Genomic DNA, 17,066 nt, shown 5'->3' with positions numbered 1-17,066 from the left:
GAGGAACCAGAAATCAAATTGCCAACATCCGCTGGATTATGGAAAAAGCAAGAGAGTTCCAGAAAAACATCTATTTCTGCTCTATGGACTATGCCAAAGCCTTTGACTGTGTGGATCACAATAAACTGTGGAAAATTCTGAAAGAGATGGGAATACCAGACCACCTGACCTGCCTCTTGAGAAATCTGTATGCAGGTCAGGAAGCAACAGTTAGAACTGGACATGGAACAACAGACTCATTTCAAATAGGAAAAGGAGTACATCAAGTCTGTATACTGTCACCCTGCTTATTTAACTTATATGCAGAGTACATCATGAGAAACACTGGACTGGAAGAAACACAAGCTGGAATCAAGATAGCTGGGAGAAATATCAATCACCTCAGATATGCAGATGACACCACCCTCATGGCAGAAAGTGAAGAGGAACTAAAAAGCCTCTTGATGAAAGTGAAAGAGGAGAGTGAAAAAGTTGGCTTAAAGCTCAACATTCAGAAAACAAAGATCATGGCATCCGGTCCCATCACTTCATGGGAAATAGATGGAGAAACAGTGGAAACAGTGTCAGACTTCATTTTTTTGGGCTCCAAATCACTGCAGATGGTGATTGCAGCCATGAAATTAAAAGATGCTTACTCTTTGGAAGAAAAGTTATGACCAACCTAGATAGCATATTGAAAAGCAGAGACATTACTTTGCCAATAAAGGTCCGTCTAGTCAAGGCTATGGTTTTTCCTGTTGTCATGTATGGATGTGAGAGTTGGACTGTGAAGAAGGCTGAGTGCTGAAGAATTGATGCTTTTGAACTGTGGTGTTGGAGAAGACTCTTGAGAGTCCCTTGGACTGCAAGGAGATCCAACCAGTCCATTCTGAAGGAGATCAGTCCTGGGATTTCTTTGGAAGGAATGATGCTAAAGCTGAAACTCCAGTACTTTGGCCACCTCATGCGAAGAGTTGACTCATTGGAAAAGACTCTGATGCAGGGAGGGATTGGGGGCAGGAGGAGAAGGGGACGACCCAGGATGACATGACTGGATGGCATCACGGATTCGATCGACGTGAGTCTGAGTGAACTCCTGGCGTGCTATGATTCATGGGGTCACAAAGAGTTGGACACGACTGAGTGACTGAACTGAACTGAAGCTTTAGCTGATTAAAGTCATCAGGGTCTGACCCATGGTCAACATCATCATCTCTTAGGTTCCAGTTGATCTAGGAGTTAAGCACTTCAGGCTAATCTTTACTACTGAAACAGAACTGGGAGTCTTTATAAATGATTTATTATCTTTGCTTTTGTTACTTCTCTTGCCTGATAACAGTCACTTGTTCCTGCATTCTTTTTTTCCCTTAAGATCATTCATTAGAGACTTGTTCAAGGATAAACATTGTGACCAAGGTTGGATCACAGAATGACTTAGGCCAAAATGTCAGGAAAGTCATGCATGGTTCTCTCTTTCCAGGGATTTCCTACCCCCGCTACTCCATCTGCTTATATGATTGCTTTCTCTAAAGTAGGTCCTCTCCCCTTTTCCTGCCATTATTGTTTTTATCTCAGCACTTTGTTTCCTTTATGGCACTTAACACAACTTGTAACCTTTTTTTTTTTTTGCTATGTTCTGTCTCCCCACTGTGTCCCTTTTCGTCACCACAATATCTCCATTACCTAGCACACTACTCATTATTGGATAGACAAAAAATAAATTTTACCTGGTGTTAAATGAATCAAACAGTGGTCAAGAATGATTCAGAGAGTTCTGAAGTGACCAACTAGATGTATTGGTAGAGAAGTTAGAAACCGTTTGGAGGAAGGGACCAGAAGATGATCAGTTTTGTTTGCACATGTTGAATATGAAGTTTTGAATAATTTCAGTATAACACCTAGTAGGCAGCTTGAAATACAGATCTGGAGCTCTGGAAAGACCATCACATTGGAGCTATAGATTTGAGAACCTTGAGAACTGGTGAGATCAGTCATGAAGAGCATGAAGAAACTACAGAGAAGGTTTAGGAGGAACTCCAAAGAATAACATTTATACAGTGGGCAGAAAGAGCAGCAAAACTTTAGAGGGCCCAGCAGGGGCTGTCAGCAAGAACCAGGGAGAAACCTTCAGGGAGCAGGTAGTGGTCACAGGTAGTTCAGATGGCTGAGTGGGGTGTAAATTATGTCGCATAGTCTGAAAGATCCCTTAGAACTGCCAGTTAGGGGGCTTAGATACGGGAACCTTATAATAATTTCAGTGAGTAGTGGGCTGTGGTCTGAAGACAGAATGTTAGGAAGTGAATGTAGTAACTGTAGAACATGCTTTCAGGAAGGGCAACCATGAAAACAGATTTTATTTGGAAAGAGAGGCAAGGTCAAAGGAGACTTGAAAGAAAGCTTAGAGTCTATATAAGAGGGGAGGGGAGACAGGGAGTGAAGATGGGTGTGGAAATAACTGATGGAAGAATTTGATAGGAGCAATTGACAAGAAGAGACAACAAAGAGTTGCCCTTCTTTGAAAATGTAAAGATAGTGCTCACTTCAGCAGCACATATACTAAAATTGGAACAATACAGAGACAAATAGCATGGCCCTTCCACAAGGATGACATGAAAATTCGTGAAGTGTTCCATTTAATTAAAACTACAATGAGGTATCACCTCACACCAATCAGAATGGCTATCATCAAAAATCTACCAAGAATAAATGCTGGAAAGGGTGTGGAGAAAAGAGAATCCTCTTGCACTGTTAGTGGGAATGTAAATTGATAGAATCACTATGGAGAGCAGTATGGAGATTCCTTTACAAACTAGGAATGAAACTACCATATAACCCAGCAATCCCACTGCTGGGCATATAACCTGAGAAAACAATAATTGAAAGAGATGCATGTACCCCAGTGTTCTTTGCAGCACTGTTTACAATAGCTAGGACATGAAAGCAACCTAGATGCCCATGGACAAATGAAAGGATAAAGAAGCTGTGGTACATATATTAAATGGAATATTACTCATCCATAAAAAAGAACACATCTGAGTCAGTCCTAATCAGGTAGATGAACCTAAAGCCTGTTATACAAAGTGAAGTCTTTTAGAAAGAGAGAAACAAATATCATATATTAATGCGTATATATGGAATCTAGAAAGATGGTAAGCAGGGCAGCAATCGAGACGAAGATGTAGAGAACAGATTTGTGGACACAGTAAGGGAAGGAGAGGGTGGGGTGAAAAGAGAGAGTAGCATGGAAACATATGCATTACCATCTGTAAAACAGCCAGCCAGTGGGAATTTGCTGTATGAAGCAGGGGGCTCAAATCAGGTGCTCTGTGACAACCTAGATGGCCTGGATGGAAAGGGAGGTGGGAGGGAGATTCAAGAGGGAGAGGATGGATATATGTATGTGCTATGCAGTGCTTAGCTGCTCAGTCGTGTCCAACTCTTTGCGACCCCATGGACTGCAGCCCACCAGGCTCCTCTGTCCGTGGGAATTCTCCAGGCAAGAATATTGGAGTGGGTTGCCATGCCCTCCTCCAGGGCTATATGTATATCTATGGCTGATTCATGTTGATATATGTCAGAGACTAATACAATACTGTAAAGCAATTATCCTCCAATTAAAAATAAATTTTTAAAAATACAAAAATAAATAAATTTAAATAGATATATAAAAGAAAATATAAAGATAAATTTTAGAGGAGAGTGGAGTAACAAGGAGTTGAGGTGTTTCTGATGGCCTTTAAATTATCTATGAAGAGGGAGCAAAATAATCAGCTGCAACGGGGGAAATGGAGGGGGAATTTGGACTAGTTTTTAAGAGAAAAAGATGGCCAAGATTGCCTGTATAAAACAGAAAAGGTCTGCTGATTGCAGAACTACCATGGCTGGAAATTCTTTTTTCCTCCTTCTCTTTATGCCTTCCTAACCTAGTCTTGTTCCTAAAAGACTTCAGGTTGCCAAATACTAATTCTTGCACAGTCTACTCCAATACTAGATTTTTTTCCCCCAACAATAACGGGCAATGAACAGACGGCTCCCCCACGCTCCCTTCAACAGTGAACACTGAACTGGCCTCCAGCTCTTCTGCAGACCCCAATCCCCGCTACTATGGATCACATTTCTTGGTACAGCGAAGGCACCTCCTAAATGCTTGCTGTGGACAATGGTAGATTTAGGGACAGAAGGTCCGGTTCCTTCGTAAATAACTTCTTCACAGCGTGCAGCACGTGTTTAAGATCTGCTGAAGAAAGGCAATGCTGAGGGACCGCGCACTGCATTTCCTTTTGTGCTACCTGCGTGTCCGAACACAGCACCTATGAGCACTAAGAGCCAACGGACCAACTTTTCTTAAATGAAAATACAGTAGTCCAAGCAAAACACCAGGAGCCGAGGCAGGAACAGGAAAAGGTGCGAGTTCCAAGCTCGCAAACAGACCAGGGGGGAGACGATATCCCCGCCCCATGACGTCACATGGCCTCAGCCTCCCGGCCCACCCTGCGCTGGGCGTGTCTTATGCCTGGCACAACCTCTACTTCGCCCCGCCCCCAGATGACGTCACAATATCGCAACCTCTAGTATCTCCCTGCCGAGGTTTCTCATCGCCGGGCGTGGTGGCGCGCGCCTGTAGTCCCAGCTACTCGGGAGGCTGAGGCTGGAGGATCGCTTGAGCTCAGGAGTTCTGGGCTGCAGTGCGCTATGCCGATCGGGTGTCCGCACTAAGTTCGGCATCAATATGGTGACCTCCCGGGAGCGGGGGACCACCAGGTTGCCTAAGGAGGGGTGAACCGGCCCAGGTCGGAAACGGAGCAGGTCAAAACTCCCGTGCTGATCAGTAGTGGGATCGCGCCTGTGAATAGCCACTGTACTCCAGCCTGGGCAACATAGCGAGACCCCGTCTCTTTTGTTTATTTTACGATTTTAAGGGAACCTAACTTTTCTGTACAACTAATGGATTCAAATTTTGTGTAAGCAAACAACAAACGCTTACCTTTTTCCAGATAAATACTTTTTACGTATTCAATAGTTCACTAATGTGTCCATTAAAAACAGACGAGATATACCTGGCCTATTGCTGGCTCACTCTTTAACACTTGTCTCCTATTTTATGTCTTCTTTACAGTTAAAACTCACTGGGTAACTAGGATATTTGAGGAATTGTACCTACCTCACCACTGACCCCTACTGGAGAATCAGCAGAACGTCTTTGCGAAAAGGCTGTCATCACCCTTGAAACCAACAGGGGTTGCTCGTTTCCTCACAACCTATTGGAGAAAATGGTTGCTCCGCATCAGTGGAAAAATGCACCTCCGAGGCCAGATTTCTTAAATTCTTCCCGTGGCGGTTAGGTTTGCTAATTTTTATCGCCGTTTCCCTTACTTAACCGACCTTCCCTCCCCACCCTCCTGCCACTGGATGTTACCTCATTCACCGCTAGACTATCAAAGTTTTTGCTTTTAAAGGTTGCTGGCGGAGTATCTAGCCCTTCTGCCAATCCTTACTTAGTGCGGGTTTACAGATAGGGCTAACCTTCCAAATAACTCCCTCCTTTTAAGGGAACAAGCAACCTATAAGAGGAACCCAGACGTTCCTGTGATAACCAAGGAAACCGGGACAATGTGGCAAAATGCTGTCAGCCTGTTTCACCCTCTCGGAGTGCCCACAGCTAACCTTAGATGGCTTAAAATTCAACATTTGAAAAACGAAGATCATGGCATCCGGTCCCATCGTTTCATGGCAAATACATGGGGGGGTGGGGAATGGAAACAGTGGCAGATTTTATTTTCTTGGGCTCCAAAGTCACTGCAGAGCCATGAAATTAAAAGACTCTTGCTCCTTGGAAGAAAAGCTATGACGAACCTAGACAGCATATTAAAAAGCAGAGACTCTACATAGTCAAAGCTATGGTTTTTCCAAGTAGTCATGTATGGATGTGAGAGTTGAACCATAAAGAAGGCTGAGCACCGAAGAACTGAAGCTTTCAAAATGTGCTGCTGGAGAAGACTCTTGAGAGTCCCTTGGACTGCAAGGAGATCAAACCAGTCAATCCTGTGGGAAATCAACCCCGAATATTCATTGGAAGGACTGATGCTGAAGCTGAAGCTCCAGTACTTTGGTTGCTTGATGTGAAGAGCCTTCTCATTGAAAAAGACCCTGATGCTGGAAAAGATTGAGGGCAGGAGGAAAAGGGGCGACAGAGGATGAGTTGATTGGAGGGCATCACCAACTCAATGGACATGAGTTTGAGGAAACTCCTGGAGATGGTGAAGGATAGGGAAGCCTGTGTGCTGTGTCCATGGGGTCACAAAGAGTCAACTGAACAACCACCTTAGAGGTGGAATTGAAGTGCAGGGAACTTCGAGCACTATGTGGGGATGAGTCTGGAACTCAGTTGTTTAGAGCAATACCTCAGAGCCCTCCACTGAGCTATGTAGAGCAAGTGTTGTATCTTTGTCTCATTTTTAAAAGAAATAAGTGAATAAGGTGTGAAAGAAGAGACTCTTTAAAATTGTCAGAAGTTTTTGATGGTCTGTAATAGTAATTTTATCTTTATGAAAGAACTGTTTTAGAGCTTCCCCCTTTAAATTTAGGCATTTTAGGGGCAGAGCTTCTCAGTTTTGTGGAATTGAGGTGTGGCGGGCAGGATAATGCCCCACAAAAAAGTGAACTTCCTGATGTTATTTTATGAGTTCATAGAGTGAACTTCCTCTATGTTATTTTATGAGGTAAGAGATATTTCACACATGTAAATAACTTAAACATTTTGAGATGGAGAGATTATTCTGGATTTTACCATTGGTCCCAATGTAATTACAAGGATTATTACAATTATATAAGGGAAGAAGGAAGATCAGAGTCAGAGAGATGTGAACTGGAAGCAGAGATTGGAGTCATGCAGGGTCACCAACCGAAAAATATGAACAGCCTCTGGAAACTGCAGCCTGCTGACCTGTTTGGGACTTCTGACTTTCAGAACTGTCAGATAAAAGAGTTGCATTGGTTAAGCCACTCAATTTGTGGTAATTTGTTACAGCAGCAATAGAAAGCAAATAGAAGGTCAGTCTGTACCTGAAAAAACTTGTGAGGTCAGAAAGGAATCATTCCAGTATCTGTCTTCTTTAAAATGCGTGTACTTTTTTTTTTTAACTTTTCATGTTCAATAAGTTTTCAGGGTTAATTTTTTTCTGAGTTGTGTGTGTGTATATCTTTCTTTAAAGCATAATGTTTTAACAGTCCATCCATTTATTCATCTATCCATTCATTTATCCATCTATCCATTTTTTAAAAGTTTACATGCCAAATATTTACCAGACCCTAGGTAATCAGGTACTAGATACTGATACTAGATAATCAGAAATAGAACAGACATTTGCCTTTGTAGAGCTTCAGGTCTAATGAAAGGTGGGGCAGGGGGCAATGTGCTCAGTCACTCAGTTGTGTACAGCTTTTTACAACCCGGAATATAGTCCATCAGGGTCCTCTGTCCATGGGCTTTTACAAGGGGGGCGGGGGAGGGGGGCAACAGTCATTTAAAAATAGGCCATTTTAAGAGTGATTTGGGTTCTCATGATCCCTGCCAAAAATATCTAATTCATTAGCTTGCCTGAATGCCTGAAATACCCAATACCAAAAAAGCTTTCTCCTGGCCTGGGTTAAAATACGGTTTTCAGAAGGTCATTGTCACAAATGCACTTTGTTTGGCATTTACTCAACACCATTACTAAATATGTAATTTAACCATCTACCCAATACTTAGTAATACTCTACAATTTCCTACTACATCCATGAAAGAAGTTCAGTATATCATGCAGTTGACCATACTCTTTTCTAAGCCTTTAATTTTGATAACAGTGGAATATTTTAGACATTCAGCAACTTTAAGGTTTTATGTTCTCAAACCTACTAAGCCTTATCATTTATGGTTTCTGTTTTTGGTGTTTGTTTTGAAGGGTCTCACCATTCCAAGAACATATACATAATGATGTTAATATTTTAGGACTCTTTTATCTCCAGAGCACACACATACCTGATTAAAAAATAATGCTTTGTCCCTCCAAAACAATGCATTTTTGTTCTTAAGCCTGCTTTACTATTAATATTAGAACACTTACTTTCTTAAAACATTTTTTGCTTATTTGCCTTGTGTGTGTTTTCTATAGGGTATACTGTAGATCGAATGTTTGTGCCCCCTTAAAATTCCATGTGTTGAAACCAACCCACAAGGTCATAGTATTTGGATGTGATGTCTTTGGGAGGTGATTAGGTCATGGAGGTGAAGTCCTCATGAATGGCATTAAGTGCCCTCGTGGAAGAAACCCTAGAGAGCTCCTTTGCTGCTTCCACCACATGAGGTCACAACAAGAAGATGCCTGTCTATGAACCAGGAAGCAGTTCTTCACCAGATCTACTTCCCAGTCTTCAGAACTGTGAGAAAAAAAAGGTATTTATTACTTAAGCCACCCAAACTATGGTATTTTCATTACAGTAGCCTGAAGGGACTAAGACAGTGTAGAATAAACTACTCCAAAGTTTTGTCATTTGAAATAATTATTTTATCTCATTATTTTGAGGGTCAGGAATTTGGGCACAGCTCTGCTGAACAATTCTGCTCCAGGTGATACTGCCTGTGGTCACTTACTGGTATTCAGTTGATAGCTGGTCTGATCTGGACAGTCCAAGGTGCCTTACTTGATATGTCTGGTACCTTGGTAGGCTCGACTGCAAAACTGCATTCAGTCATGACACTCCCTCTCCATGTAGTATTCAAGACTCTCCATGGCATATTGTGAGACTTCTTACATGGTGACTCACTCTTCAAGAGACCAAGTTGAAAGTTACCGGTCCACTTAAAGGCTAAAGGCAGAAAGAGCATAGCATTGCTTCTGTCTGCTGTGCTTTATTAGTTAAAGCAGCCACGGGCCAGCCTAGATTCAAAGGTGTGGAGAGAACAGAACCTCCTCTATGGATGTTAAAGAATTTGTGACCAGGACTCCCCTGATGGTTCAGTGGTGAAGATTCAGTGCTTCTATTGCAGGGGGCATGTATTTAATTCCTGATTGGGGAACTAAGACATTTTGAGCAGCCAAAAAAAAAAAAAAATTGTAACTATTTTAATCCCCCATATGTATCCATTACCTGTGTTTTCTTTTTAACTTCTGTGAGATATGTCATACATATGAAAGATACAAATGTAAAATTTAAAGTGCTTATAAAATGACCAACTATATAACTGGTATTCAGAAATAGAACTTGCTAGCATCCTAGAAGCCCATACCCAAATAGCCTTCCCTCTTGGACATAACCACTATTCTAACTTTGTGACATTGTCCTGTTATACTTTATGGTTTTACCACCTGTATCTGCATCTCTAAATAGTTTTTCCTTCTTTAAGCAGTGTTGACTTCTAGGAAGTTCTGGATTGCATTAAGACAATTTATTTCTCTGAAACTATAACCTCAGCGCCGAAGAATTGATGCATTTGAACTGTGGTGTTGGAGAAGACTCTTGAGGTTCCCTTGGACTGCAAGGAGATCCAACCAGTCCATTCTGATGGAGATCAGCCCTGGGATTTCTTTGGAAGGAATGATGCTAAAGCTGAAGCTCCAGTACTTTGGACACCTCATGCGAAGAGCTAACTCATTGGAAAAGACTCTGATGCTGGGAGAGATTGGGGGCAGGAGGAGAAGGGGATGACCCAGGATGAGATGGCTGGATGGCATCACGGACTCGATGGACGTGAGTCTGAGTGAACTCCGGGAGATGGTGATGGACAGGGAGGCCTGGCGTGCTGCGATTCATGGGGTCGCAAAGAGTCAGACACGACTGAGCGACTGAACTGAACTGAACTGATAACCCCAGGGGTTACAGATAACAAATCAACATTTTCATCCCTCGACATCTCAACCATTTCTTGCCCTGCCTTGTTTCAATCTCATTTTGCCTTTCTGTTTGTCCAGTTTGTGTATCTTTCTTGGAAAGTAATAGCCCCAGTAGAGAGGATAATATTCTATTTCTGGTTTATCCTCTAAGTGTAGAATGTCTCATCTTTCATTCTAGATCCCAAACTTCTACTGAGAAAGCCAAATAACACTGATGCCAATGCTGACTTTTCAAGAGACTAAAATACCTGATATAAAACAATGCCTGGGGCTCAATTTATGGCTATTGAATGAATAAATGGGTGAATTTAAAAACCTTGTAAAAAGTTGGCTTACTGGAACATGGTGCAGTAGGGAACTCCTAGGCTCTGTCTGTTCCTCTCAGAAGCAATGAATAAGCTGGCAAAAACTGTCAGAATCATGTTTTTTAGAACTTTAGAATCTTAAGTTTAAAAATTTACAGCAACCAGGAAAATGTTTAATGAATAAAAAAAAAAGACTGCAGAATGTTAGTACTGGAGCTCTGTGGCATTTTCATCTTCTCTTCCATTCCCCACTCTTCAGTTCAGCAGGAAGAGATGCTCTAAGGGATCTATTATATTTTTGGCACACTTCCTTACCTCATGGTGGAGTAGCAGTCAGATTTCTCCTTAGTAGTCAGAACAAATCATTGCAGCCAGCATAGCAATTCCCTTCTTTGCTTTTGACTCAGAGGAACAAAGAGCCAAAAATTACTAGGCAGCAGTCTAAACTTTTAGTTCAATGGAATCATTATTGTGTCTTCTAGAAGAAATATTTCTCCCTTTAGGCCTGAGAACTCTAGTCCAGCAGATTACAAGCCCACAAGGGGCAGGATGAAAAATTTTTGCTAGTGAATCACTAGAGGTGGTAGTGAATAATGCCACTCCCATTTCCATCCCTTCTTTCCTGGACTCATGAATATTGGCTATGGGAGAAATAGCACCCTATATTGGACACTGAGTCAGAGTATATAGAACCTCCTGAAGAACCTTGCCTCAGTCCTGTGAAGTATTGGCATCTAGCTGTGTTGTAACTGAATCCTTGAAAGGTTATGCTATCATTCTATCAAGTCAGTTGCTTCAGGATGGTTGGGGAAATGGTAAAACCAGTAAAATCCATGAGAACAAACCCATTACTCCACTTCATTTGCTGTGAAGTGAGTTTTTGATCAGAAGCAATGCTGTGTGAAAAACCATGATGGTGGAAAAGGCATTCTGTAAGCCCTGGATGGTAGTTTTGGCAGAAGCATTGCATGGAGGGTAGGCAAATCTGTGGCCAAATATACGTCTGTTCCAGTAACAACAAAACCTTGCCCCTTCCATGATGGAAGTAGTCCTGCGTAATCAATCTGCCTCTAGGTAGTGGCTGATCACCTTGGGGAAGAGTGCCATGTCCAGGACTCAGTGTTGGTCTTTGCTACTGGCCAGTTAGGCGCTTGGCACTGGCTGCAGCCATCTGCCTTAGTGAGTGGAAGTCCATGTTGCTGAGCCCCTGCATAAGTGCCACCCCTGCCACCACGGCTACTCTGTTCATGAGCCCTTTGGCTAATGACAGAGGTAGCTGGGGAAGGAGTTTGGGTAGTATCTACAGAATAAGTTGGTCATCTTTCCGCTTGATTATTAAAATCCTTCTCTACTTAGGTCAATCTTTGGTGAGTATATATATATGGGATCCAAATACCTCCATATTCTTCACCTGTTTTGATAGGTCTGTCCACATACCTCTCCCAGACTTCATCATCACCAATTTTCAAATTACATTCCTTATAAGTCCCTAACCATCTAGTCAAACAATTGGCCTCAGCCCATGAATTGGTGTATAATTGCATAGATGGAAATTTCTCCTTCCAAGCAAAATGAACAACCAGGTACTCTGCTCAGAGTTCTGCCTGCTGGGAGGATTTCCTTCATCACATCCCTTCAGGGAATGTCCCAAAAGGGGTCAATAGTGCTGCAGCTGTCTGTTTTAGGGTGGATATATCATACAGGACTACCTATACACCAGGCCCAAGTCTTCTCTTCTCTTCCTCAGTCATCTGATTATAGGGAACTCCACATGAGGCCATAGGTGCAGGCTGGAGAGAGAAGGTGGTATAGCAGGAGTGGGGAACATGGGCATTTGGACCACATCTTCATGTAGCTAATTTGTGCCTTCAGAACCTGCTTGGGTCTGATTTCATATCTACCAATTCCATTTGATGATGGAAGGCTACTGTGAACCCCCAACTTTGTAGCATGGTGGGTTAGGTAACACTCAGTCCATGATAGGCAGCTCAGGTTGCATGGTAACTTTGGAGACCTGTGGTTAAGTATTCAGTTTCTCCAAAGCCCAGTAGCAGGCCAAATGCTGTTTCTTAAATGGAGAGCAGTTATCCACAGAGCATGGCAGGGCTTTATTTCAAAATTCTAAGGGCCTACAGGGTGCTTCATCTACAGGGCCCTGCCAAATGCTGCAAACTGCATGCCTGTCTGCCACAGCCACTGCAAGCCCCATTGGACCTGCTGGATCACATGTGGCAGAGCAACTGGCATGGCAGCCTGGACCTGATGCACAGCCTTCTCTTGATATGGACCCCACTCAAAATTAATAGCTCTTTCGGTCCCTCAGTAAATGGGCCAGAGTGACACACCCAGAGGAGGACTATGTTGCCTCCAAAATCCAAAAAGGCCCATTGGCGTTGTACCTCTTTTTTAGTTGGAAGGGACCCAGATGCAACAATTTAAACTACATTAATAATGGATATCTTGACATATACCACACCACTGGATCCCTAGAAATTTCTCTGAGACAGTTCTCTGAATTTTTGTCAGATTCATTTTCTCCCTCTGACACATAAATGTCTTACCTATAAATATACAGTAGCTGCTGTGTCTTTTTCCGTAAGTCTAATCACCGTGGTGTCATCAATGTAACGGATCCATGTGATATCTGGTGGAAGGGAAAGGTGATCAACGTCCCGGCAAATTAAATTATGATGTAGGACTGGAGAGCTGATACTCCTGAAGTAGCACAGTAAAGGTGTATCTGGCTTTGCCAGCTGAAAGTAAACTGCTTCTTGTGGTCTTTCTAACAGAGACAAAGGCATAGTAGATCAACAGCTACATACAAGGTGCTGGGGATGTGTTAATTTGCTCAAGCAATGAAACCTCATCTGGTATAGCAACTCCAACAGCAGTCCATACCAAGTTAGTCTTACAACATGCACTGTTATTCTTCAGGGTCCATCCGTCTTCTGCACAGGCTGATTAGGTGAGTTGAATGGGATGTCGTGGGAATGGCCACCCCTGCATCTTTAGGTCCTTGATAGTGGTAGTAATCTCTGCAATCCCTCCAGGAAAGCAGTATTGCTTTTGGTTTACTATTTTCCTGCATAGAGACAGTTTTAGTGGCTTCCACTTGGCCTTCTCCCCATAATTGCCCTCACCGGTCAGGAAACCTGTTTGGGGATTCTGCTAGTTGTTGAGAATGTGTATTCCAATCATACTTTCCAGCACTGGAGAAATACCCGCATGGGGCGTTGGAGGACACACTGGGCCCCCTGTGAGACAGACCTGAGCAGAAGCTTCACTGACTACCTGACATCCATAAACCCCTACTCTGAGTGGACCACAGCCATGTTTTGAGTCTCCTGGAATTAGTGTGTGTTCAGAGTCAGTGTCCAGGAATCCCCCCCAAAGGTTGACCATTTCCTTTTCTCCAATGCACAGTTGCTGTGGTAAAAAGATGTAGCTCCCTTTGGGGAAGTCTGGGAGAAAGATGAGCAGTATGCATTTTTGGCAGTGTCCTTCCTCAAGGGCACCCAGATTTCCTCTCAAACAAGAGGTTCTGGGTCTGTGAACTGGCTCGAGTCTGAGAACTGACTGAAAGACTACAACTTGGTTTTTATCATTTTTGTTCACTTAAGTTACAACTCTTTTGCTTATACAGACCAAATAAGAATTTAGTAAGCTTCTGATACATTTCATTTCTAGGAACACTGTGCTCAAATAGCCAACACCATCAGTCTCCCTAGTCAGACTATTCTGATTGCTGCTTTGACTCTGCTGTTCACTATGATCATCACACCCACCTGGCCTCTGCACGTGATTGTAGAGCTGCCATTGCTTTCTGCCACTCAGGCTGCAGTTACTCCCCTTGCATTCAGGTTTCCTGAATCAGTGGCACCTGCTCCCACTACAGAGAAACATGATCACTGATATCTTCAAGGATGCCCAGGACCCCCTCACAAATTTATTTCTCACTGTTGTGGGGCAAGAAGTGTCCTCTGGGCCAGCGTAGGCCACCCCAAATTGTGCCTGAATGGCACATTGACTACTTTGAATTAAAGTTACTTAAGAAATGGCCACCATGAGAGAGACACTATCATCCTCCTTTCTCTTTTTCTGAAGGCAAGAAATAATCTCTCACATGAAAGGTGCACTCCCTGCCTCCAGAGGTAGGACACCCTTAACCCTAGAGTCAGGGAACTCAGGCTGAGAAGCCTGTGTAAATGAACCTCATTACTTCCTTATTACCCAAGTCTATATTCGGTTTAGATTCTTCACTACTTGAGTGCCCAAAAGCCTAAGCTTTTTTGTTCTGTCAGTTCCTCACAAATTTATTAATTTATCTAAAAAGTATAAAGGTTGCCTGCTTTGGCCACTTCTTAGGTCCCATTTCTATGAAACCTCCATGTGCATTAATTAAAATTTATTTTTCTTTCTCCTCTTATGTTGTCTTGCATCACTTTTATTATTAATCCAGCTAGAAGAACTGAAGAAGAATAAAAGCAGAGATTTTTCCCTCGCTGACACTACACATTGACTATGTCCATGAGCTGAATGGAAAGTAAAATTAATAAATTATATAAATATAATTATATGGTAAAAAGAAGGCAAGATTAAAATAGTTTTGATAATTATATAATAAAATCGGCTTTAATGATTATATGATAAAAGTAAGAAACATTGAAATAAATAGACTTTTCTTCCCACATATATATCTCAATAAGAAGTACCATGTTTATATTTTTGCAAGACTGATTTCCTGCTGTATCGTTAATCCTCTGGTTAGGCAATCTTGTCTTATAAGACTATAAATTATCCTGAAGTGAAACTCTGTTGGTTCCTAATGATTACCACTTCATTTTTCTGAGATCAGTAAACTTCCAAGTATGGGCTACAGGCCCTATTCATCTTGGCAGTTACAAATACAGATACCTTGAGCCAAAGTTAATTCAAAATCTCTGGTGTCATGTTCAGGAATTTGCTTTGATTATCACCACAGTGATGAGTGAATCACACCAAAGCTTGAAAAATCACAGCTCTAGATGATCCTACTGCTGCTGCTGCTGCTAAGTCGCTTCAGTCATCCATAAATAACTACCTCTAAATTTTCAGTTGGGACAAATGCCAATAAAATCTGTTAGTGATTTCAGATATTCACCTTTATTTTCTCTTTGAAAATGGGAAGATGATTTGTCCATTTACTCTTACCTCTTATTTTTCTCACAAGTCTCTAAGTATCCCTGATTCAGAAGTTTTTCAAAATCAAGAAATTATTCCAAAACCCAGAAATGATAGAATTCCATAGTAAATGATAGTTTCTTTATAACACTTATCTTTATCTTCTTTTTCCCCTTATGTGTTTCCTTGTATTTTCCTTCTGACGCTCATTTTCCTTGAGAGACAAAGCAGAAGCTATGTATGAGTTAGTCCAGTGGTTGTCTTATGTATAACTTAAATTAGTATCCTGCTCCTATCTCATGAGTCTAGGTCTAAGGGCCCTAAAGTAGTGTTTTACCATGAAGTATTTCAGTTTTTGTTTGTAAAGAAGATCCGTTTCTATGTGGATTGCTTTTATGTAAAATATTTAGGCATTATTTGGGAAATGCCTGAAAGAGCCAGCATAAGAACCTTAGTATTGTTTATGTCCAGTTAGACCTCTCGCTTTTACTGTTTGTACTACAGTTAATGGGGTTCCCCGTCTTTCCCAAAATCAAGTGGCTTATTCCATATTTTTATCTATTTTGCATGATTTACTGTGCCATCTGATGCAGTAATGCTTCGCTGTAAGTGCTAAAGCAACCCACTGGAGCATCAGTTCCCGGTTTCTTCTGAAATTATCCACCCAGCCGTTTTTACTTAGAGTCGCCTTCTACTGGTGGGAATTCGGCTTGCCACGACTTGCAGCCGGTAAACCCTAGAATTCTGGTAGGTCTGGATTCCTCGCCGGGCGCTGTGGCGCGCGCCTGTAATCCCAGCTACTCGGGAGGCTGAGGCTGGAGGATCGCTTGAGCTCAGGAGTTCTGGGCTGCAGTGCGCTATGCCGATCGGGTGTCCGCACTAAGTTCGGCATCAATATGGTGACCTCCCGGGAGCGGGGGACCACCAGGTTGCCTAAGGAGGGGTGAACCGGCCCAGGTCGGAAACGGAGCAGGTCAAAACTCCCGTGCTGATCAGTAGTGGGATCGCGCCTGTGAATAGCCACTGTACTCCAGCCTGGGCAACATAGCGAGACCCCGTCTCTTTTGAGTTCTTACCTTAAAAAAGTCATTCTTATTTTTTAATATCTTTTCATTTTTATCTTTAATCTTACTTCACCATTATCTAGCGAAACAACTGAATAATCAGGTTGCCAAGTATTTATGGAGCCCCTGTTGTATATCACGGAGAAGGCGATGGCATCCTACTCCAGTACTCTTGCCTAGAAAATCCCGTGGACGGAGGAGCCTGGTAGGCTGCAGTCCATGGGGTCGCGAAGAGTCGGACACGCCTGAGCGACTTCACTTTCACTTTTCACTTTCATGCATTGGAGAAGGAAATGGCAGCCCACTCCAGTGTTCTTGCCTGGAGAATCCCAGGGACGGGGGAGCCTGGTGGGCTGTAGTCCATGGGGTCGCACAGAGTCGGGCACGACTGAAGCGATTTAGCAGCAGTAGCAGCATTGTATATCACGTACTATGTTGAGCCCAGGGCCTCCCAATACCTAGAATGAATAAGAATCTCACAGTAAAAGCAAATGCTCTTCAGAGAGCAAGACTTATCAGAATAGGAACCTGAGTTGGTTTGCTTTGACCATTGAGGGTAACTGTAGGGCGAAAGAAATAGTCCACTGCGTTAAATTTCAACAGTGTACGCCCCAGGGAAAGTGGTAGTTCCTCAGGTACACAGAGCCGTACCTGGGGAAATCCTCCTAGTACGTTGCTCATAAATT

At 42.6% G+C, this 17,066-nt stretch overlaps 1 non-coding gene across 1 annotated transcript; it reads left to right on the top strand.

Annotated features, from left to right (window-relative positions):
• Positions 1–2,511: 2,511 nt before the first annotated feature.
• Positions 2,512–2,618, top strand: LOC138444435 (U6 spliceosomal RNA). Its single transcript, XR_011258465.1, has one exon. It is a non-coding gene; the product is annotated as a U6 spliceosomal RNA (small nuclear RNA).
• The last annotated feature ends 14,448 nt before the right edge of the window (positions 2,619–17,066 follow it).

The sequence above is a fragment of the Ovis canadensis genome, chromosome 7 (assembly GCF_042477335.2).
Source record: "Ovis canadensis isolate MfBH-ARS-UI-01 breed Bighorn chromosome 7, ARS-UI_OviCan_v2, whole genome shotgun sequence".
NCBI classification, from domain to species: Eukaryota; Metazoa; Chordata; class Mammalia; order Artiodactyla; family Bovidae; genus Ovis; species Ovis canadensis.
Note: the sequence above shows the minus strand (reverse complement) of the source record. Positions and strands in the feature narration are given on the sequence as shown.